Source organism: Equus asinus, chromosome 28 (genome assembly GCF_041296235.1).
Source record: "Equus asinus isolate D_3611 breed Donkey chromosome 28, EquAss-T2T_v2, whole genome shotgun sequence".
NCBI classification, from domain to species: domain Eukaryota; kingdom Metazoa; phylum Chordata; class Mammalia; order Perissodactyla; family Equidae; genus Equus; species Equus asinus.
This window is the reverse complement of record NC_091817.1, coordinates 48,981,139-49,003,065: the sequence shown is the minus strand read 5'-3', so window position 1 is coordinate 49,003,065 and position 21,927 is coordinate 48,981,139. Positions and strand designations below refer to the sequence as shown.

The 21,927-nt window shown below is 44.4% G+C and overlaps 1 protein-coding gene across 2 annotated transcripts in view; it reads left to right on the top strand.

The window, feature by feature from the left end:
- The window catches only part of ZCCHC14 (zinc finger CCHC-type containing 14), a 65,990-nt gene that overhangs the window by 1,732 nt on the left and 42,331 nt on the right, over positions 1-21,927 (top strand). The window lies entirely within an intron of this gene.

The window sequence follows — 21,927 nt, the reverse complement described above, 5'->3', positions numbered from 1 at the left end:
AAACAGGAAGGGCATCGTGGTCATCCACTTAAAAATGTGAACTTTTGTATGAATGTTTCAAAACTATGTAAACACAACGTGTTTGGGGCTTAGGCTTATTTTTAACAGCCCCCTGGGACCCAGTGCCAAAACTGTGCTCCGCGAAGAAGGGTTTCTAGTTGACCCAGTGTGGTGTGTGTCTTTAGATGGCAAGCTGACTTTCTTTGGAAGGAAGAGATTGCAGTCAGGACCAGCGGTGCTCACGCCTTCTGACAGTGTCTGAGCTCGGAGTTAAAGCTTTGATTTTCTCTGATTTGCCTGCGGTGGTTTCTAACTGTCTTTCAACCGTGGATTGCGGCTTTTGTTCTTTAATGTCTTCCCCTAAGATGTGGTTGTGGTACCTACATTGGTTTAAATCTACATCGCGTCTTTTTTGGTGACGTTGATTTCTGAGACTGGTTTTCTTTTTAAGTGTGCGTTCAAATCCCACTCTGAATCCCGTTGTGCACTGGGCAGAAAAATGTCCTTCCAGCTACAACAAAGAGAAAGCGGGGTCCTAGGAAATGCGGTTGTCTTAGGGAGCTCAGCAAACCTTGGGGTGCCAGCAGAATGTCACCTTTTCATGGGCTGTTGGTTCCTTCTGGTCGGTTTCACTGCTGTTCGTCTTCTGTTTGGAGGCTGTGCACCGGTGATGTCTAGGGCTGTTACTCCAGTCCTGTTCAGCTCTTAAAGGGGAGTCTTTTGTGTGTGCAGCTGTATCACTTTAGCAAAGCAGAAGACGGCAGTTTTTATTTTGGCAGGGCAGCGTACTAAAGGTAGAACAAAATGTCTTTTATAAGAGAGCCTTTCTGTGAGCCACAGATCCCTTGATGAGATGAAGGGGCTAATCTACCCCTCTCCTCACCTCTACCTGCATGGGTGCCCAACTGACCAGTGTGGCCTTGGCCTCCTCCTGGTGTTTCCCTGTTGGAGAAGAGGGCAGGCTCCCTGCCTCAGGGGTGTTGGAGGGTTCCCTGAGGTCTCATGGGAAGGGCCCAGCAGATGAGCCGTGAGCGCTGCATTCTCTGCCAGTGTCCTCCCTGGCTAGAGAGGGGTGCTAACTTAAGGCACGTTGTTACAGAGGCAATGTTTATGTCTCCAAGTGTTTGTGTTTTCTAATTTGATTTTTGAATAGTTACTTGGAACTGACCCTTTTTTTTGTTCATCCGTGGGAAATTGGAGAATTCTGCCTAACCCTTAATCATGAGGTTATAATGAGTAACTCTGGAGCCATTGTTTTCGTATTTCAGAACAACCGTGGTGTCTAGTTTTCCCTACACCCCCCGTGTCTCTGCTAAGCTCCTTTCAGTCACTTTCGTTTAACTTTCTCTTCCTTTGCCGCCTTTAAAGTTAAGGCCTGACATTGATAAACGCTTTGCTGCTTGCAGTCGGCAATTCATGAAATCTAGCATTTAAACATTTTGCCTTCTTAGTATCTCTGAATCTGACAGTTAATGTATCCTGAAAAAGCAGCACCCTTAAAGCTTTGTTTGCACTTCTTTTGTAAGCTATTGTATTTTGTTTTGAACTCTTTGAGCTTAGAGACTTTATGTTTATCTTTTAGAGATAAAGATGTTGATTTTTGTCCTTTATCCTATTTAAAGTGATACTTCTAACTGATATTGTCATTATTTGCAATGCTTCTCCAGACCCTCACCGTGTTACTTTAACATTCCTGTTGCTTGGAGGGCGTGTAGAAGTTAGGAAGTGTGAGCGTGTGCAGTAGACATGGATTCGCAGCAGTAAAGCTGGCGGTCGCCTGCAGTAGCTGCTGTGGCTGTGCTGCTCCTGAAGTCCAGTGTCAGCTGGTGATAATGGTCGGTTTGCACTCACACTACCTCTGTCCTTTTGCTTTATTTAAGTATAAAGCCATGGCTTTAAAAAAAATTTAGATTTATCCTTTGTGGTCTTTTCTCTGTGTAAGTGATAATATGCTAAGGTATATGCTTTTTTTTTTAAATAACAATATTATTGAGATTTAATTCATATGTTATATAACTCTCTTCTTTAAAGTGTACAATTCACTGGTGTTTAGTGTATTCACAGAGTTGTGCAACCATCACTACTATCTAATTCCGGAACGTTCTCATCACCCCTAAAAGAAGCTTGGTACCCATTTGCAGTCACTTCCCATTCATCCCCCCAGCCCCTGACAGCCGCTCCTCTACTTTCTGTCTGTGGATTTGCCTGTTGGGGACATTTCGTATGAATGGAGTCCTGCAATATGTGGCCTCTTGTGGTTGGCTTCTTGCATTTAGCACAGTGTTCTCAAGATTCATTCATGTTCTAGCATGTGTCAGTGCTTCGCTGCTTTTTACGGTTGAATAATATTCCATTGTGTGGATAGGCTCCGTTTTGTTTATCCATTCATCCGGTGCTGGACATTTGGGTTGTTTCATGTGCTTATTTTTAGACTTTTTCCCTTCATGGTTAATAGGCTCTTAATCTCTTATACCTTACACTTAAGAAACCGTCTTTGGAGCATTGTGAACACATGGCTGTCCTGAGGGATCTCATTCTCGTGAGCAGAGTCCACCTGGTGGGCTGCTGGGCATCGTGGTGCATCGCCGTGTGGATCTGTCCTTGGCTTCTCTTAGGAACTGCAGTTGAAGGTGGCCGAGAACACACGGTGCCCTCGAGACTTCAGGTCGGGTACTCTTGGGTCGGTTAAGTGGTCAAGAGCTGAGTGGAAGCCTCTGTCCCAAGCAGGGAAGCTGCGAGTGCCCTCCCACCTGCATTTCAGAGTCCTCGTGATAGTGCTAGAGATCATAACGGAACTACTTCATGAGGTTGGTTTTTTTAAGGGGGTGCTGAAACAGTGTTTTTTTAAAGTGCTCAGTGCAGGAGTGTGGTGGGTGGTGGTCTTCCTTTGGCTGTGTGTGTTTTGTGGTACAGTTCTGGAACTATCCACTGTGGTTTCCACCGTGAAGCACTGTAGAAACGTTGGGTCTACACAGATACCGTGAAGAAGCCTGCTAATAATCTCTTGTCCAAGGCAAGCAACAGCTTGCTTTATTTCATTGCTTTTCCTTAGGTGTTGAAAATCATTGAAGTTCAAAGGTGAAACACTGGGTAGTTTGTCCTGTGGTTATCATGTGACGTATAAATGGCTTCTTCTGGTTTCTCCTTTACCTCTAAACTCTTTGCCTGTTGCAGCTGAAAGCAATCTAGCATTCTTCCCAAAGAAGGGACTTTGTCCAGAGCAGCTGTTGCTGTTGCTAGTGGTTAAAGGAATAGCTGTGTTAGGCTGGCCCCGTGGCGGAGGGGTTAGGTTCGTCCGCTCCGCTTTAGCGGCCCAGGGTTTCGCCGGTTCGGATCCTGGGTGCGGACGTGGCACTGCTCCGGCAGGCCACGCTGGGGTGGCGTCCGACATAGCACAGCCAGAGGCACTCACATCTAGAATATACAACTATGTGCTGGGGGACTTTGGGGCGAAGAATTAAAGAAGTAGAAGATTGGCAATAGTTGTTAGCTCAGGTGGCAATCTTAAAAAAAGAAAAGGAATAGCTGCGATCTAAAGGCGTGTTCATCTCCACCTTTAGCACGTGTTCTTCTGGGCAACTGAGAACTGCCCAGCCCATGAACTGAGTCCACGAAGCCTCTGACCTGAGTCTGGCTGTCGTAGTTAACAGTGCTTCCTTTTTGACACTACAGGAGATAATGTCCTAAAATGTACTGGATCTTTGTGGGGGGTCAGGGGGCAGGTTTTATAGGTCCAAAAGCGGTCCTCTTTTTTTTGTTTTTTAAGATTTTATTTTTTTCCTTTTTCTCCCCAAAGCCCCCCGGTACATAGTTGTATATTCTTCGTTGTGGGTCCTTCTAGTTGTGGCATGTGGGACGCCACCTCAGTGTGGCTTGATGAGCAGTGCCATGTCTGCAGCGGAGCACAAACTTAACCACTCGGCCACGGGGCTGGCCCTTTTTTTTCTTTCAGTTCCAATAAAACTTTATTTTTGGACGCTGAAATTTGAATTTCATATAGCTGTCCTCTTTTTATAGTCAAATACGTGATACGGGGATTGAGACATCCTGGGATGCCGTTTTCAGTGCTTTCTTGGTGGTGGGGTATTCATTGAAAATGAAAACTAACCACCTCGTCTTGGGGTTGAGTTGCCCCCTTCCGCTGTGGAGTGCCTGGGTTATGTGGCACTTCAGATACTGTCTCGTGCCCTCACGTTAAATTAAGGCTGTCTCCTTTCACATGGGCTAGTTTATGTTTGCTTTATTCAGCTCAGCCAACGTCTGAGTTCTGTTCTCTATTGTGTTCTGGATTATAGTTGTAGAAACTGGAAGTTTTGTGTTATGTTAGGGTGTAATGAGTAATGTGGTAGTATTATTTATGCAAGTTAGAACATAATTATAGGTAAACATCAACGTTAGCCTTGTTTCTGCAGTTTTTGGAGTTCATTATTTACTTAGGCTTCATTTTACCCATTGTCTCCTCAGTCCTGTGTAGTTCATTTACCTTCTTTTTGGATTGAGTATATTTTGGATTAGTTTATATATTTGCCCAACAGATTAACATATGTCTTACAACTTCACAGGCAAGCTAGTGGAGAGTACCTGTGCTAGTGCGTTTTTGTGTGTTTGTTAAATTGGTGACTGCTGATCTCCTTAGAGACTGTTAGTAAATCAAAAGGAAATTTTTATGTCTAGGAAAAGTAGTTTCTACTTAAGTATTCCCCCCCGCCTTAGATGGATTAGATTTTAGAAAAAGATCCTTTGCATGTCTTTTTTTTTGAGAAACTCCCTCTCCCTCCCACCCCCCCCCCCCAGGAGACTAGTTATTTCATTAGTTTAAGAACTGTTGCCACAAGTTCACTAGTTAGTTTACAGATGATTGAAGGGTTTCTAATTTTGGACTTCAGCCTTGGCATATACAGTTTAGAAATTAATTTTAATAAGGTCGATTTTCTGCAGTCTCCATAGATGTCTTGAATGTGGAGAGACCTAACATGTTATAGAAACGTTTACTGTCAAAAGTAAAAAGTCATCATGAGGAACTAGTGAAGCAGGTTAATTCCTTTTTTTTTTTAAGATTTTATTTTTCCTTTTTCTCCCAAAGCCACCCGGTACATAGTTGTGTATTTTTAGTTGTGGGTCCTTCTAGTTGTGGCGTGTGGGATGCCACCTCAGCGTGGCCTGATGAGCCGTGCCATGTCCACGCCTAGGATTCAAACCAGCGAACCCGGGTCGCCGAAGCAGAGTGCACGAACTTAACCACTGCACCACAGGGCCGGCCCCAAAACATATTAATTCTTAAGTAGTTTGTTTTGTTCTGGGTTAAAAGGCCTGAAGTTATTTAGAGTGAAGAAAAGATGAAGGCAAGACAGAATATCTTTCAAATAATTGATATTCTGACAGCTGTTTGTAAAGCATGATCAGGGCTTACTAAGTAGGACCAGGCTTCTGATGCAGTCCACAGAGGACTTCAGCAGAACTGTGATGGTGTCGCTAAAGCAGAGGGGAGCATGTTGGGCGTTGGGACCCGCTTTTCACTAGTGGACTGGCCTGTAAGCACATTTGAGATTTTAGGTGGATGTTTTGCATGTGCATAGGAAAATCACTGGCCCTTGAAATACCTTATTTGTACTGGTACCCATCCTTAATTTCTCTTCTCCTGTTTCAGAGGCAGAGGTTTCCTTTCTGTCACAGGCTAGTCCCTCTGTCTCTGTTTTGGTCACATCTTTCTTGTTTCCTCAGGGACATTGTTAGGTCAGATGCCTGAACTTTGCTGTTTCCTGTCCTTCTCTCCTTCCTGCACACCAATCTTTGACCTCCACTGTTTTTCCACTTGCTGGGTAAACACAGTCATGGTCTCTTAATTGTCCTTTAAACAACAAAACCCTTTCTTTACCATTGTCTGCATTAACTGCTCTTGTCTTTGTCGCTTGGTTGCCAAGTCCTCCCCATAAGCAGCCAAGAGAAAGGCCATTCCCACTTTCCAGCTATAGTCCGTTTTTAACAGTTTGGTGTGTATCCTTCTGACATTTTATTGCATATGTAAATATATATGTATACATTCTTTTAAAACAGTCTTTATACATATTTAAATACAAATAAAATCTCCCATACAGCATGTTCTGCACCCCCCCCCAATGATATAGAATACAGCCACGCTTCTAAGAAATCAATACTGCTGTCTCTGATCCCCACCTTCAGTTTATCCCTCAGCCGCCTGGAACCTGGCTTTTTCCCCCTACCTCTTCAACTCTAACAATTTTTATTAAAGGGAACTCAATATTCTTGTAAATTAAAAAGAAATTTTTTAAATAGGTAATATAATCAGCGGTAAACATTGGAGAATATGCAAAAGGGTATTCCATGAAACGTCCCCTTCCCCTGATGCAATGGGGGAGGACACACAGGACATCCAGGGTGTGGGCAACGTTCTGTTCCTTTATCTGGGTGTTGATACCTTTTATTTCACATTTAAAAAACAATGTTTCTTACCCTTTGCCCAGCCATCTAGTTCCTTTCCCTCTTTGTTCCTTGTAGAGCCTTCCAGAGAGACTCTGTCTATTTAGAAATAGATAACTGGTGTCTGACTCCACACACAGGTCTGTTCCTTGCTTTCTTCTCTTGGCCGTCCTTGCTGAGTGCTCCACACAGTCCAGAGAGCGTCTGCATTCTGCTTTATGGCTGCCCTGCATGAGTTTACTGTTTGATCAGTCCCTACTGATGCACCTTTTGTTCCCATCTTACTGTTAGAGACAAGTCAGTGTCATTTACGTATTAGATACGTATCACCTCCATGTGACAAATACCTTGTGTGGCTTTTCACATGTTGGTAAGTGTATTTGTAGAATAGAAACCTGAAAGTGGGACTGACAGTGGGTCAGATGGTGTGTGCTTCTGTAATTAGTTTAGATATTGCTGAGATGCACGTTTTGGGATGCCCGCGGCAGTATGTGAGGGCTGGTTTTTTATCTTCAACACACGTGAAGAGTTACGACACCCGCCGCTACCATTCTGTTAGGTGAGAAATACATCTCAGTGTGGTGTAGTTTTATTTTGCAGACCTCTCATGAGTGAGGTGGAATGTTTTTCCAAGTGAACCATTTTATTTATTTGTGGCCATCTCTCCATATCCTTTGCCCATCTCAGTTGGGTTTTTGATCTTTTCTTTATTGTTTTTTAGGAGCTCTTGAAGTTTCAAGGAAATCATCCTTTTGTCTTTAATAGAAGTTGCAAGTATTGGTTTCACAAGTTTTTTTCCTTTTGACTTTGGCATGAAGTTTTCTTTTTTAATGTCATATTTATCAGTCTTGTGTGGTTTCTGGGTGTTGTGTGATAGTGTATTTTACACTATGCGTTGTACGTATTCTTATACATATGCATCTATTATGCTCATAAAACATTCCCTGTGGTGTCTTCTGGTACAGAACTTGTGTGGTTTCTCATTTTACATTTAACAGATCCATCTGGAATTTATTTGGTGTAAGGTACAAAGCTAGTTTTATATTTTCCAGATGACAACCCAGTTGTCCCAATGCCATTTGTTGAATATCCATCTTTTCCCTCTCAGATTGGAAATGATATCTTTTATCATATGCTGCATTTCCCATATATATTTGGGTTTACTTGTAGACTGTTTGGTTTCATTGATGTCTTTATCTGGATGACCTCTTTATTTGCCAGATTCATTGGATACTTTTCACTCCCTATCTTTCTTATCTCTTATTTGTTCTGTGGGTTCCCGCAGAGTGGAATCCCCAGAGGAGAGAGGGTTTTTTTTTTAAAAAACAAGTACAGCTGCTGAGGTGCCTCCCCAGCTGCTCACTTCGAGGGGTCTGGGCGTGGCTGGGCAGCCCGCCCAGCATCCTGCGCTCAGCTTCCTCCCGTGTCCTCCTGCTTGGTGTTTGTTCACGGCTTCTCTTCTGCTTCCTGCCCTGTCGATGATGGTATTCCTCAGTCTTCTCTCCTCCTTCCCTTCTCTTCTTACTTTATAATTTGTGACATTTTCAGCTGTGATTTTGTCACTCTCACTGATGAATCCACAGTCTGTACGTTCAACTAGACCCGAGCTCCAGCTGGAGGTTCCATGTAGCTCAGTATGTCCCAAGGCAGGTTTCTTTCTTCCCATCCTTGACTCTTCTGCCCTTGTCCCAGGTTGCCCCAGGCAGAAGTCACACCTTTCATATAGTCTACCTTCTTTTTTAAAATTTGTATTTATTTTATTTTCCAAGGAAGATTGGCCCTGAGCTAACATCTGTGCCTATATTCCTCTCTTTTATATGTGGGATGCCTACTATAGTGTGGCTTGATAAATGGTGTATAGGTCCGCACCCAGGATCTGAACCCGCGAACCCCAGGCTGCTGAAGCAGAGCATGTGAACTTAACCACTGGGCCACCAGGCCGGCCCCTAGTCTACCTTCTTTCTCATCCCTCTAACCAGCCTATTACCAAGTCCTAAATCTAATAGATCAGTTCTCTACCAGCATGGCCACACCAAATCCTCAATCTTGTATGAATTTGTTCTCTATTGACCCAGCCACACCAAGTCCTCAATCTCTCATAGATTTGGTCTCCTTTGACACAGCCACAGCCCAGGTTGGTGTTCTCTTTGTCGTCTGTCTTGCCCTCTCCCCTCCACACTTGGCAAGATGGTCACATATATGGCACACTTCTGTGTAGGCAGACTTAGATGTTGGACTCTTTGCCCGGAGACAGGGCACAGATTGAAATGGTCTTCAGGGAACAGGCATGGCCCTAGCCTCGCTTAACTCCACTCCTTCCCCTGAGTCAGGAATGCATGCTGGGATGCAGGTGAGTGATGAGTTCCTTTTAGATAAGCTGTTGTCATTGTTTAAGTCTGCAAGAGACAACTTTATAACTGCTCTGCTTCATTTTTAATTAAATCATTCAGAAACTTTAGTACCTTAGCTCTTTTTAGAAACAACAGTAACAGCCCAACTTCTGACCTTGACATGGGTCTGGTCTACTGTAACCCCTTGGAGTCTTTTTGGCCCTCCTCTTAGTCTCTCACAGCAGTGCCCAGAGTGTCCCTAGAATGGTCTTGGTAAGATGCCTGTAGGATTCCTTCTCTGTGGCATGCACTTCTTAGCATGGTGTGCTGTGGCCTTTGGGATCTGTCCATCGCCTGTCTATGCTCACCTCTGTCTGTACTTGCAGTTCCTCATGTTCAGTCTGTTCAGCTTTCCCCAGAGCCTTTTGCCAGTGCTGTTCTCTCAGAGGAGACACCTGGTACCTGGCCCCCCAGCCCCCTCTTCTTGGCTCATGCATACCAAGCCTTCTGTTGCCTCCTCCTGTCCTAGGCCTTCCCATACTGTATTATAGGAGGTTTCTTTACATTTCCATCACCAGACTTTGACTTACTGGCGGGCAGAGACCGTATCTTTCTCTCTCTATCCCAGAGCCTTGCGGTCCCCGCGACCCAGAGGGGCCTGTGTCCTGAGCTTCTGTGAAAACTTCGTGGGAGGAGGTGGTGCTGGGGCTCATGAAAGGCCACCCTAGTGACAGCTTGTTTTTTCCTTAGTGCTTTTCTTTTCTCTGGCCCTATTAGCAACACCTGCTACCAACTCATACTCTTGCTTAAGTGCTTTGATCTGATGGCTTGTCTGGCGCATTACATAGCTGTAGATTTTAGTGAATTATAACATCTGTATTCTACTTCTTTTTCAAAAGCTGGCATGGAGAAGCTTCTGTGACAAAACCAAGTTTGTGCCTGAGTACACAGAGAGCTGGGGAAAGGGCGTGCGGTCTTCGGATGCTCTGGTGGACCTGTCTCCTGTGGAGCTGTGCGTGTGGATTAGTTCATCTCCTCGGAGTAGTGTTTGTGGTCCTAAAAGTAACACTGTTTTCATTATATTCCTTTAATGTTTACAAAATTGTAAATCGTGATAAGCCTGGATATTTCACTTTGCTATGAAACGACTATTAATCATCCCAATTAAAGTTTAGTTTATATTTCTTTTATACTTTAAACAGTGACATCAGATTAATTGTAGAAAAGGAGCATGATAGAGTCATTCCCTAATTATTTGGGACTTTTATATAAAAACTTAAAAAGAATTACTAGAAAGAAATTAATATATCCTTAGGTTTCTTACTGATTCACAGCGAATCTAATTAAAATGTGTGTATGTAGGAACTACTAGAAATTTTATAGTCTAGACTAGAAAAAATAACTGTTTGAAAAAGGAAGAGAATTAATTTATGGGAAAGAGAAAGACTTCCTTCTCCCATCTCTTTTGGGTGTTTTAATAAAATTTAAAAGCTTGGGAATAATGCTACCAACCTAGTATAATAAAGTTAATGAAATGAGCAAGCTATTTTGAAAGTACCGAGTATTGAAGTTACGTGGGAAGCACTGTGTGGTGTGTGTCCTCCACGTGGACTCAGTTAAATGTTGACAATCTGCTGGAACTTGCCCACGACCTGTGGGAGGGCGGAGCCTTCTGGCTCTGGCTTCCTGATAGAGTGTCTATCTTGAATGGGCACTTCTGCAAGGTGTGGTATTTCTGAAAACACCTATTTGTGTAGCGTTTTTTTTTATTTTAAAGACTAGGTATGAAGCTCATGAACGAGTGTGCTTTTAATATTTGTGCTGCGGAGGCTCATTTACCAATCAGCGTGATTTTTTTCCCTTTCAGAATTATTGATAAAGAGGTGAAGTAAAGAACAGGTAGTCAGAGGGAATGATGCCAATGATAGCATTTCAGATATTTACTATGTGCAAGGCACCGTTCTAAGTGCTTCCAGTGTATTTATTTAATCCTCATCACAACTCAGCGAGTTAGGTTCTATTTATGTCCCCATTTTAGCCGTGAGAAAACAGACACAGAGAGGTTAAGTATCAGTAGTTTTCCAAAGGTGATGTTAGTAAGTGGCTATTTTTATTATGTGACGCCAAAATTATGTTTGAAATACTTTTTTTACTTCATCATTAAAAGTGAGAGGAAAAACCTGAAGAATATGAAATGAGACGAAAAAGGGAGGCCTGTCTCCGGGTGACTTGTGGAAGTAGGAAGTGTGACGTCACCCGTACTTTTGCTCACACTCCAGCACCAGCTGCCGGGCCTGCTGCTGGTTTCTCGTCCTGAATCTGTCGTCTTTATAACATAATTCCTCTCCCAACCACCCCCACCCCCAGTTACTCATTTTTATTCATTCAATAACCTTTAGTTGATAATCTCCACAGTTCAATAAATATATATTTTTTAAATTTAAAGGTGAAACTTACATTTAGTGAAATGCACGCATTTTAAGTGTATCACTTGAGTGGGTTTTTTTTTTTTACCATTTGAGTTTTCATAGATGCATAAACCTGTGTAACCAAACCCCTATCAAAATACACAACATTACTGTGACCCCAGAAAGTTGCCTCATGCCTTCTCTGGTTGGTCCCCACCTTCACCCCCAAACCCTCTCCCATGATCCACCTTTTTTCTGTTCTACTTTTTTCCCCACCATTGGTTAGTTTTGCCTCTTCTGGCACTTCTTTTAAATGGAATCATAGAATTCCGTTTTTGCTGTTGCCTTGCCTCGTTGCCTCATTCAGTGGTTGGTCTGGGGCTTGCAGTAGGTGTTCTCGGCTTTCCCGTCCCCCTTGGTGCAGGCAGTGCTGCTGTGCCCTTCGCGCCTCACGTGAGATGTCAGCGTCTGCTCTTGTGTTGCAGCCGCTTACCTTGTCTGCCCTTCAGCTACGGTGGCCGTGTGTATTCTGCATGTGCTGTCACCTCCACAAAAGAATACTGTTTTTTGCTTTAATATGAATGTATTTTTTAAAAATTAAGAAGAAAACATAGTCTTTTATATTTGCCCATATATTTACCATTTCTGATGCTTTTCATCCCTTACTGAAGACCCAGTTTGTTACTATATCCTTTTAGTCTGGAAGACTATTCTTCAGCATTTTTTGGAGTGCAGGTCTGCTGGCAAGAAATTCTCTTAGTTTGTTTTATCCAAAAATATTTTGCTTTTGCTTGTATTGTTAAAGGGTATTTTCAACTGATGTAGGGTTTTTTGTTGATGGGTTTTTTCCCCAGCATTTAAAGAAGTCGGGACACTGTCTTCTGACCATCATCCGTTTTGTTGTTCCACTGTATCCAGTGTGCTATTTTTCTCTGGGAGGTTCCAAGATCATCTCTGTGTCTTTCGTGCTGGAGCAGCTTGACCATGATGTGTCGTGTTGTTTTTTTTAATTTATCTTGTTGGTGTTCTCTGAACTTACTGGATCAGTAAATTTGTCTTTTACTAAATTTGGGGGGTTTTCAGCCATCATTTCTTCATAATTTTTCCTATCTCAGTATTTCTGTCTGGGACTCCAGCTGCAGGTATGTTAAATCTTTTGATATTATTCCATAGGTCTTGGAATCTTTGTTCATTTTTCTTCAAATCTTTTTCTCTGTTTTTCTGATTGGACGCTTTCTAAGTTGATCTGTCTTCAAATTCACAGAGTCATCTGTTAATTCTAAACTGCTGTTAAGCTCATCCAGTGGATTTTTAAATTCAGAAGTAGCATTTTTTCATTTAAAAAAAATTTTTTTTTTTTAAATTGGCACCTGAACTAACAACTGTTGCCAGTCTACTTTTTTTTCTTTCTGCTTTTTCTCCCCAAATCCCCCCGGTACATAGTTGTGTATTTTAGTTGTGGGTCCTTCTAGTTGTGGCACGTGGGACGCCTCCTCAACGTGGCCTGATGAGTGGTGCCATGTCCGAGCCCAGGATCTGAACCGGCGAAACCCTGGGCCTCCACAGCACAGTGCGTGAACTTAACCACTCGGCCACGGGGCCGGCCCCTAAAAATTTTTTTATTTATTTTATAGCAGTTTTTTTTTTCCTGAGGAAGATTCACCCTGAGCTAACATCTGTGCCAGTCTTCCTCTATCTTGTGTGTAGGTCACCATCACAGCATGGCCACTGACGAGTGGTGTAAGTCTGTGCCCAAGAACTGACCCTGAGCCTCCCAGTGGATCACGCCGAGCTTAACCACTGGCCCACGGTGCTGGCCCCATAGCAGTTTTATTTACAGAAATATTGAACGTCATAACGCTAATGTGAACACCCAAAGTCCGTAGTTTACATTAGGGTTCACTCGGTGTTGCATAGTCTGTGGATTTGGACAAATGTACAGTGATATGTATCCATCGTTATAGTACCATACAGAATATTCTCACTGCCCTGAAAATCCTCTGTGCTCCACCTGTTCATTCTTTTCCCTCACTCCCGACACCCAGCAGCCACTGGTCTTTTGACAGTCGCCATAGTTTTCCCTTTTCCAGAGCGTCACAGAGTTGGAATCGTACGCTCTGTAGCCTTTCTGACTGGCGGCTTTCACTCAGTGATACGCATTTCAGGTTCTCCGTCTTTTCATGGCTTGACAGCTCATTTCTTTTTGTCGCTGAATAATGTTCTGTTGTCTGGAGGTAAACAGTTTGCTTATCCACTCACCTACTCAAGGACATCTTGGTTTCTTCCTGAATCTCCATTTTTTGAAAATAGTTTCTGTGTCTCTCCTGAGATATCCTTTTGGTTCATATGTTGCAAGCCTGTTTTCCATTATGTTCCTCAGCCTTGTTAGAACAGTCAGTCGATGCTCCTCACCTCTCATTCCAGCCCACAGCTCCCTTGTGTTGGGCCCCTCTTTCTCCTTGTGTAGGGCATGTTGTTGTTTCTGTGCGTGTAGTAATTATGGATTGCTTCCTGGATTTTGTGAATGAGACATTGTAGAAACTCTGGATTTTGTTCTCTCCTCCTCGAGAATATTGACGTTGTTTTGTTTGTTTTAGCAGGCAGTAAATTTGGCTGGACTCAAACTCCAGAACTCTCTTCCCTGTGCTGATCAGCAGCTGCAGTCTCTGTTCGGTTGTTTGCTTTTAACTTGGAGCCTGCCCCACATGTGTCTATTTCAGGCTCCCTTGGAGATGCCGGCAGAATTTATATGCAGAAGTTGGTGTTCCCTTTCTGAGGCGCTCTCCTTTTGGGGATTTCCCCTCTCATTTTCCAGCCACTGTAGTCTGCCAGAATTCTGGTCCCTGGTTTTTCAAGTCAGTAAGACTGTGGGGTTCTATCTGAGCCTCAGCTGCCCTTTCTCTGACGAGGACTGGGCCTGCAGGACACGAAACTCACCCAGCATGAATCTCTTTTTCCTAGTGTAGACCTTCTGCCTGCCTTTGGTCATGTTCAGTGTATTATTTTTAATACTTTGTCCAGAGTTTATGGTTGTCTGCAAGAAGATTGGTCTGACTACTCAGCCATTACTGAAAGTAGAACCATCTGCTTTTTAATCCAAGTGTGGTGGTAAATATGGCCCATGTGCTCTAGGAAGGGTTGTTTCTGTCTGAGGCAGTGTGTCTGTGAAGGATGGTTTCACACTAACTGGGACGTTCGTCATTATAAAGATAAGGTTCTGTGCAGAGGAGAAGAAATGAAATCAGAGGGTCGTTTGAAGAATGTGAGATGATCATTTGAATGTTCTGGCACGTAGTAGGTGCTGAATAACTGAAAGGAGATTCCGGTGTGTGGATAATGAAAGGGCAGGCTGGGGCTCTGTTGTAGCCATAGTCGTGGAATTCCTTTGGGCAAATGGTTGGATCCGGGATCTGGCTTTATCTGCTGAGGAGGTGATTCTGGAGTTCTTGACCTGAATGTCTTTTCTGTTCGGTCCAGTTGAGCCCTTCCTGGCCTCCCCTTCCCCTGCATGGCTGACGGTAGGAGATTTGGTCTCTGCCTCTGAGAGCAGCTTTGTCTTGCTCGCACTAGGTGTCCATTCAAGGCTCATCGAATGGAATTTGTGGCTCCTATAGAAATAAAACCCAGCGGCCTGTTGACTGCTTTCTGGACTTCTGATACACTCTCTCTTTCAGCCAGATGCTTCCTCTCGTTTCTAGCTTCTTTCACTGCCTCCTCTTCCCCATCCCGAATGCCTGAATGTTCTGTAATTGAACTTATACCGTGACTCGTATCCCGTGGGGATCATAAAGCGACCGTTTTAATGTGCTGACTGCTCTGAGTGGTTCGTCTCAGGCAGCTGAATGTTATATCAGGAACCAAAATGGTCGTCATAGCAGTTTACTTATTATGATTAGATGTTGAGCCAGTTTCTCGAAGAAAACTCCAATATTTAAACATACGCCTGGCCAAAATGTGCACGATAACAGTATTGTATATAGTGTGCACTTCATGTCAAAAGTCCTGAACGTAAATGAGCGACAGCGCTGCCTCATCTGCTGTCCTTCTGGTGGTGCATCCGCGAGATTCCCCCAGGAGGCAGTGTGGAGGAGGACGGATGCGGCTCTGCGTCCAGCGTGGTTTTCGCCACGAACCATTTTTGATAAAGTTTTTCTTGAAGGAGGAGGGACCATCTTCCTATATGTATTGTTGTATATTCAAATATAGTGTTGCCTTCAGAGTTTATTAAAACTGGGAAGTTTGTTCCCACATGGCTGTGCCTCTTAAACTTCTGCTTCTGCGTGTTCTCCCCTGTCACTGGTTGCTTATTACTGCTAACATTGTCCTTTTCTCCAGCAACCGAGTCTCATCCCCCCTCCCCCCGCCTTAAATTTGCTGCCTGTTGTCTGCACGGTTCTAGGAGAATACACGAGAGCCTGTTGAAACTGTGTTTACAGTACTGCTCTGAGTGAGAGCCTGGTGGTGTAGCTCTTCAGGCGGAGGCCTTTTTTGCGGCACCCTGCTCCTCAGGTGTGTCACCCGTCTACGCCGCTGTGGCTCACCTGCTGTGTGGCAGGCTCTGGAAGAGCCGCTTTGCGGAGACCAGCTCCTTTAATTCCGTGACAACCCTGGGAAGCTAAGATGCTCTCTAACCCCATTTGGTGGGTTTGCAGAGCTGGGAAAGATCACCTTTAGCCACCCAGAGACTTTGACTTTGAACCCGTGCCGATTCTGCACTGCGGTCTCCGGAGCCGTGATTCTGGGCGCTTGTACCCAAGTGTGTGTGTACCTGAGTGTCGTTACCCGCCCCCCCAGGTTCTGGTTTAATTGGCTTGTTGTGGGGCATCCTGCAACCTGAATTTCAAAAGCTGCTGGGCCGCTGAGTGGAGCTGCGCTGCCCGGCAGAGGCGGGCTGCCCTGAGGGCTGCTTGGGCAAGAGCTCTGCTGTGTCGGCGCTTTGCAGGGACTCATCTAGTTAAGTCTGTGGCACCTTTTGCTGAGAATTTTGAGTGGTAATCTTTTTTAATGAGTAGAGCTCTAGGGTAAGAAATGTTAAAAGGAGTGTTTTGCGTAGAGAACAGTTTTGGTTAGCATTGGTTTTCACTGTTAAACTATCTATTTTCTTGTTCTGGTTTTTAGAGACACATAATTACTATTTTAGTAAAATGCTTACAAATCACTTTTCTTTTTGATTTTATGGTTTTTTCCGTTGACTTGAAAGTATTTAACAGATGTTATTCTTTCCTGTGTAGAGGTGGGTTACTTGGAAAACAAACAGAAAATAAGTGGCTTCTCTGGAGTTCTCATTTGTCCTGGAGGGCACCTGCCCCTGCTGCCCCTTGGCGTCCTAAGCTGCAGCCAGGAAGGCCTTTCTGCCCAGCTCCTCTTGTCTCAGGCCCCACCTTTCTGTTCCTACACCTGGAAGGCTCTTCCTGCTAGTCTTCACTGGGTGGTCCCTTCTCCAGTCGGGTCGCAGCCCTGCTGTCGTTTCTGGACCACCGGGTTTTGTGCCCCCACTTCTTTGAAGTTGTCTTATTTATTTCTTTGTTTGCTTCCCCCACCCCCCAGCCGGGCCAACATCTTTCATGTCTTGTTGGTGATGCTCAGCACCTCCAGGAGCTCCTCACAGCGCCCAGCGTGGTGGGGAGAGGCGGACAGTCGGGGGGGGGGGCTCCTCACAGCACCCAGCGTGGTGGGGAGAGGTGGACGTTCGTGGGGGAGGGTGAGCAGTTCCAGTTTTACACGTTGCTCCTCTTTTACTTTCTTATTTTGTTTGTATCTTGTAGGAAATACATTTAGAGTTAACACTTTTAACTTTTTTTAAAAAATTCTAATAGTGACTATTCTTTGTAGAAAAATTAGAATACAGAAAAATATTTTTTAAATCTCCCAGAGATGGTAAATACTATTATGGTGCATTTTCTTCCTTTTTCACTACCTCTTTGTGTGTACACACAGTTGGTGTATTGTAATTCTACCTTGTTTTACTTATCTAAGTGTGAGTATTCTCCATGCCTTTGGTTTTCTGAAATTATTTTTAAAAGACTGCATAATATTTAATCATATGGATGTAAATTTATTTACAGATATAAATATTAGTCTTGCTGGATATTTGTGTTACGTATACTTTTGCTCTTTTAAAGCTGAGATGAAGCTCCTTGCACCAAACCTTTGACTGTGTCACTGACTATGTTCTTAGGATAGGTTCCTCCCGGCGGGGTTAGTGGATCCATAGGTACAGATTTAAGAGAAGTTGGTTACGTACGCCTCATTGCCGTCGACACAGTTGCACTGATTTGCACTTGCTAGTTGGAGACGAGATTGCTCCACTCCTGACATTATGAGCATTGACCCTTAAGAGCATTTTGTCTGACTGTAGTTCAGATAGTTAAATGATCTTTCAAGCTGTTACATGCTAGTTTTAGACAGCTGATCACTCGTCATGGGAGATGCTTGTCCATTTCTGTGTGGAGTGTCTATTTAGAGGAGAACATAGCCCCCCACGTTCCAGGGAAGGTGGCACGGGAGTTGTGGTGGCTGTCGGAGCTCGTCCCGAGGCGTGTGTCACCAGTGCACCTTTGCATGTGTGCTCTGCTGCAAGGCAGAGACCATGGGTCAGCCATGGACCTGCCCTGGGAGGCTCAGCCTCACAGAAGAGGTGCCCTCCAGGTCTCACGGAGCTTGTCCCTGTGACGGTGCTGGAGCCTGTTTAATTCCTTCCCAGCTAGACTGGGAGCGAGTGCCATGGGAATAATGGTAGCTCACGTTTTAGTGACTACTGACTGTTTTCCAGCACACTAACTACTTTAAATGCGTTCTGTGTAACTCTCACGGAAACCCAGTCTTGCCAGATGAGGTCGTGCAGCCCAGAGGCTGTGCTGCTGCTGGAACCAGAGCTGCCGCCTCTGCAGGCGGCTCTGCTCTGCCCCCGGGTTCACCTGCACCGTCATAAACCTCTGCAGCTGCAGGTGCTCCCTGCTGGCCAGCTGACCTTGGAGGGATGATTGATGAGTGTCTGTCGTTCTTACTGTTCGTGTGGAGGTGGCGGTTACTGCGAGGATCATACGGATTAATGTGTGTACAGGCATACTGGATGAATGAGAAGAGCTATACAAAGTGTGCTTATAATACTGGGTAATTTTTCACTGTTTTGTATTCTCCACGGCTTCTCACAAAATGTTCACATCTTAGGCATTCATTGTGCACCTTGCTTTTTAAACTTAACTCATATCTTGCAGTCTTTTCATGTCAAAACCTAGCTTTCTTACCCTTCTTTTGTTGACAGCTGCCTAGTCTTCCAACATGTAGATGTATCGTTTTATTAACCAGTCCCGTTTTAATGGCATGTGATTATTTCCAGTCCTTTGCTATTACATATATCACTACAGTGGAAAACCTGGCATAGATGTCATTTTGAATGTGTTTGGGTGTCTCTGAGGGTAGGATTTGGAACTCTAACTTCACACGTGAGGGGACAGGCAGGCCATTGTCTTGTTGTAGGAGTTCTGCAAGTGATTCTGACAGGGCCTCACCACTGAGAACCGTTTCCTTGTTAATAAATGGGAATTTCATGCAAGTTGGTGGTGCAGTCATCCATTTTACAGATACTTCTTAGGTGCCTTTTCTGCCAGGCACTGCTTGACATGCAGAAGGCACAGCAGTGAGCAAAGCCAACAGAAGTCCCTGCCTCTGGAAGTTTCGAGAAGTCTTCTCTAAGGTGACACTCGAGTGTAGATGTGGCAGAAGCGAGGTGGCCATGCAAATGTGGAGTGGGGGCGACATTCCAGGCAGAGGGCACAGCTGGGTGAAGGCCTCTGCGGGCAGGTCTGGGCTGCCGAGTCCACACCCGGTGGCTGCCGTGGATTGAGCTGAGGGGAGAAGTGAGAGATGTCGGAGAGACGACGGGGCAGGCGGTGGAGGCCGTTGTAGGTCATGGGAGAGGCTGGCGGGGCAGATGAAGGGAGTGATGAGCTGTACAGGGAGTATATTGAGTGTGCATTTAGAAGTAAAGCGAGGTGCTTGCAAAAAACGACTTTGAACTTAAGGGAAAGCATCCGTCGGGGCTGAGTCGGGCTCCGCCGTTGGAGAGCATCTTCTCGTTGCCCTCCGAGGGCGGCGGAAGGCCACATTTGGAACTGATCAAGTCTGTACTCTTGTGTACATCAAGCTGACGAGGGCCTCTGCTTGTGAGTGTGAGTCAGAGAGCATTTGAGTTGAACTGCGTAGGTCACATGGGGCAAATTAACTTAACCAAAAATAACCCCAAAAGCAGCATTTCTGGGAAATGCAAGTGAAGACAGCTTTCAGTGTAAACAAAGGAGCAAAGTAAAGATAAAGACTTGGTTGGAAAAAGTGAACATTTGGAAAACTAAAAAGAAATGCTTTTGGGAAAAATACCAAGGAAAACAAATATTTCTTTCCCCTTAGTTATAATGTTAAAGAGTTTTCTTTCATGTATTTTGATAGATTGACTCGTAGGTTTCCTCTTTCTCTTCGTAGCTGTGGCAAACGGACCTGTGCCCTTTAGCTATTCCGGGTGACCCACAGAAGGAGCTCCCTGTTCTCTCTGGGTTTCCTCTTGGTTTCCTCCTTATGGAAATTGACAAGATGATGGGTGCAGCCAAAAACCTGGACAGGGGGCCATCAGTGGTTCTCAGCCTGGCTGCATTTAGAATCACCTGGGGAGCTTCATACATAAAACAAAAGAAAACCACAGCCAGTGTCCCAGCGCCACTCTGGAAATCCTGATGTCATTGGGTACGTGGGACATGGCATTGGCCTGTGTCCTTTCAGTGCCTCGGGACTTCCATGTGCTGTCAGTGTTGAGAAACACCATTGCAGTCCGACCCTCCGTATATGTTACGGTCTGTGTTCTTCTGGCCACAGCACTGAAGTCGTGCCTGTAGTGCTTTCTCCTCCAAACCCCGCCCTGCCACCAAAGGCTAAGTTGGGAGGCTGGTTTTCTGTTTGTGACTTTGCGGTGTTTTATGGTGGGCAAGTGCTGTGTGTGTGTCTCTGCTTGGGGCAGGAGTGGGTTGTCACTAGCCAGCAAGGTTGGTACTTCTTTTGTTGTCCAGACAACTCAGCCTCTCTTTTTAGGACCAGGACATAGAATTACTTAGCAGGGTAGCTAAAAGAACATAGAGGTTCATATGAGTGAGGCCAAATAGGATGGAATCTGCTGTGATTTATGTTTATTATATAGTTCAAAATGTTAACCTCTTGACTTGTTTCACAAAGTAATATTTACTATTTGGGAAAGTCTTACTCTTTGAGTAATTACTTGTACCTGTGGTTCGATTCTCTGATTTAATGGGCAAGAAGTTCATTTCTGGAATACTCTGACCAGTGGATGATGAAAGAAATAATCCAATTTAATTAAATTACAAATACAAGTAATTAAAAGTTTTAACTGTCATGATAACATCTTGGTAATGCTATCAACAGAATTGACTTGTTGGAGGAGTACTGGATGGGTAGGGTTGACTTCCTTGAGTTACGTGAACTTCTGAGTTGACTAGACTTGTGGTGAGCTACTTTTCTTGGGCCGTGTGTCTTGTGTGGTGTAGGACTGGTCAGTCCCGTGCTGTGTGTTCACGGCGAGGCTTCTCTGCACAGAGCCCGAAGGCCTTCCTGCTCCCGTGGCTTTGACACAGGTGGAGTAGAGCTTGTTGCGTGTGCGGCCTGTGGTTGTCCTACGTTCCCTGTCTGTAAATGATTGGGTGTCGCTGGCTCTGTAACACGGAAATACTGGTTCAGCCCTGCAGGCGTGGCAGCCCTCTCCATCCTCTTCTGAAGCGCTCTCTGCCTTAATGCCCCGGGCCAGACCTTTCTACAGTGGCTGCGGGATCTGTGCTCGCAGTGGATGCACAGGTTCCTTTATCAACTCCCACCTGCTCTCCAGGTCATGAGGTGAACTCCTGAAAAGGAAGGCCAGGGAGCCTAATGATACACGTGTCTCAGGTCAACTCTGGATCAGAATTGGGACCAAAACTCCTGCTCTTCTCTTTTCTCCAACTTTTCCCCTTTATTGTGTATACAGCATCGTGTTTCTCCACCTTTGAAAATACACACCTCTTTTGATAAACTTTAAAATCTTAACTTTTCTCTACTATCCTTTGAAATTTTGACATACATTAAATTGTGACTTTAAAGAAGTTAAAGCATTGATCATTCTTATTCTTCTAAATCCTACAAGTGATAAATATATTTTGGCTGTAAAATTTTCAAATACTGATCATTATTAAGGGGAAAAAAAGAAAGTTATTGCCCCCTCCCCACCCTGCCCAAGGAAATCGCTTCTCTCAGAGGTCACTGCAGTGAATGAAGTTTGCTGTGTCTTTCTGGGCCCTATGTAGTTATTTACACACAAACACGTTGACTTGAAGCCAAAGAACCGTGCTTTGTGACTTGTTTTTTAAACTTTGTGTTGAAGAGCTTTCCTTGTCAGTACAGAGACCCCCCCCCCTTCCTTTCATGACTGTATCGTGGTCGGTCTGTGATGTCCTGGCGTTTGTTGTCAGGCCTCTGTCAATAGCTGTTCAGATATTTCAGTTTTCACGTTTACAAATGCCGCTGCAGTGAGCGTCGCTCCTCCGCCTTTTCTCTGTGTAAGTGTTTTGTATGATGGCTTCCTAGAAATGAAGTGTGATGGAATCTTAGAATATGCTTTTGTAAAATGTACCCCCAAATAGATCCAGTTATATTTTGTTCTTTGTTGTTTTAGAGCTTTTTAAGATTTATAAATCTTACTCAAGATTTATAGAAGGGCA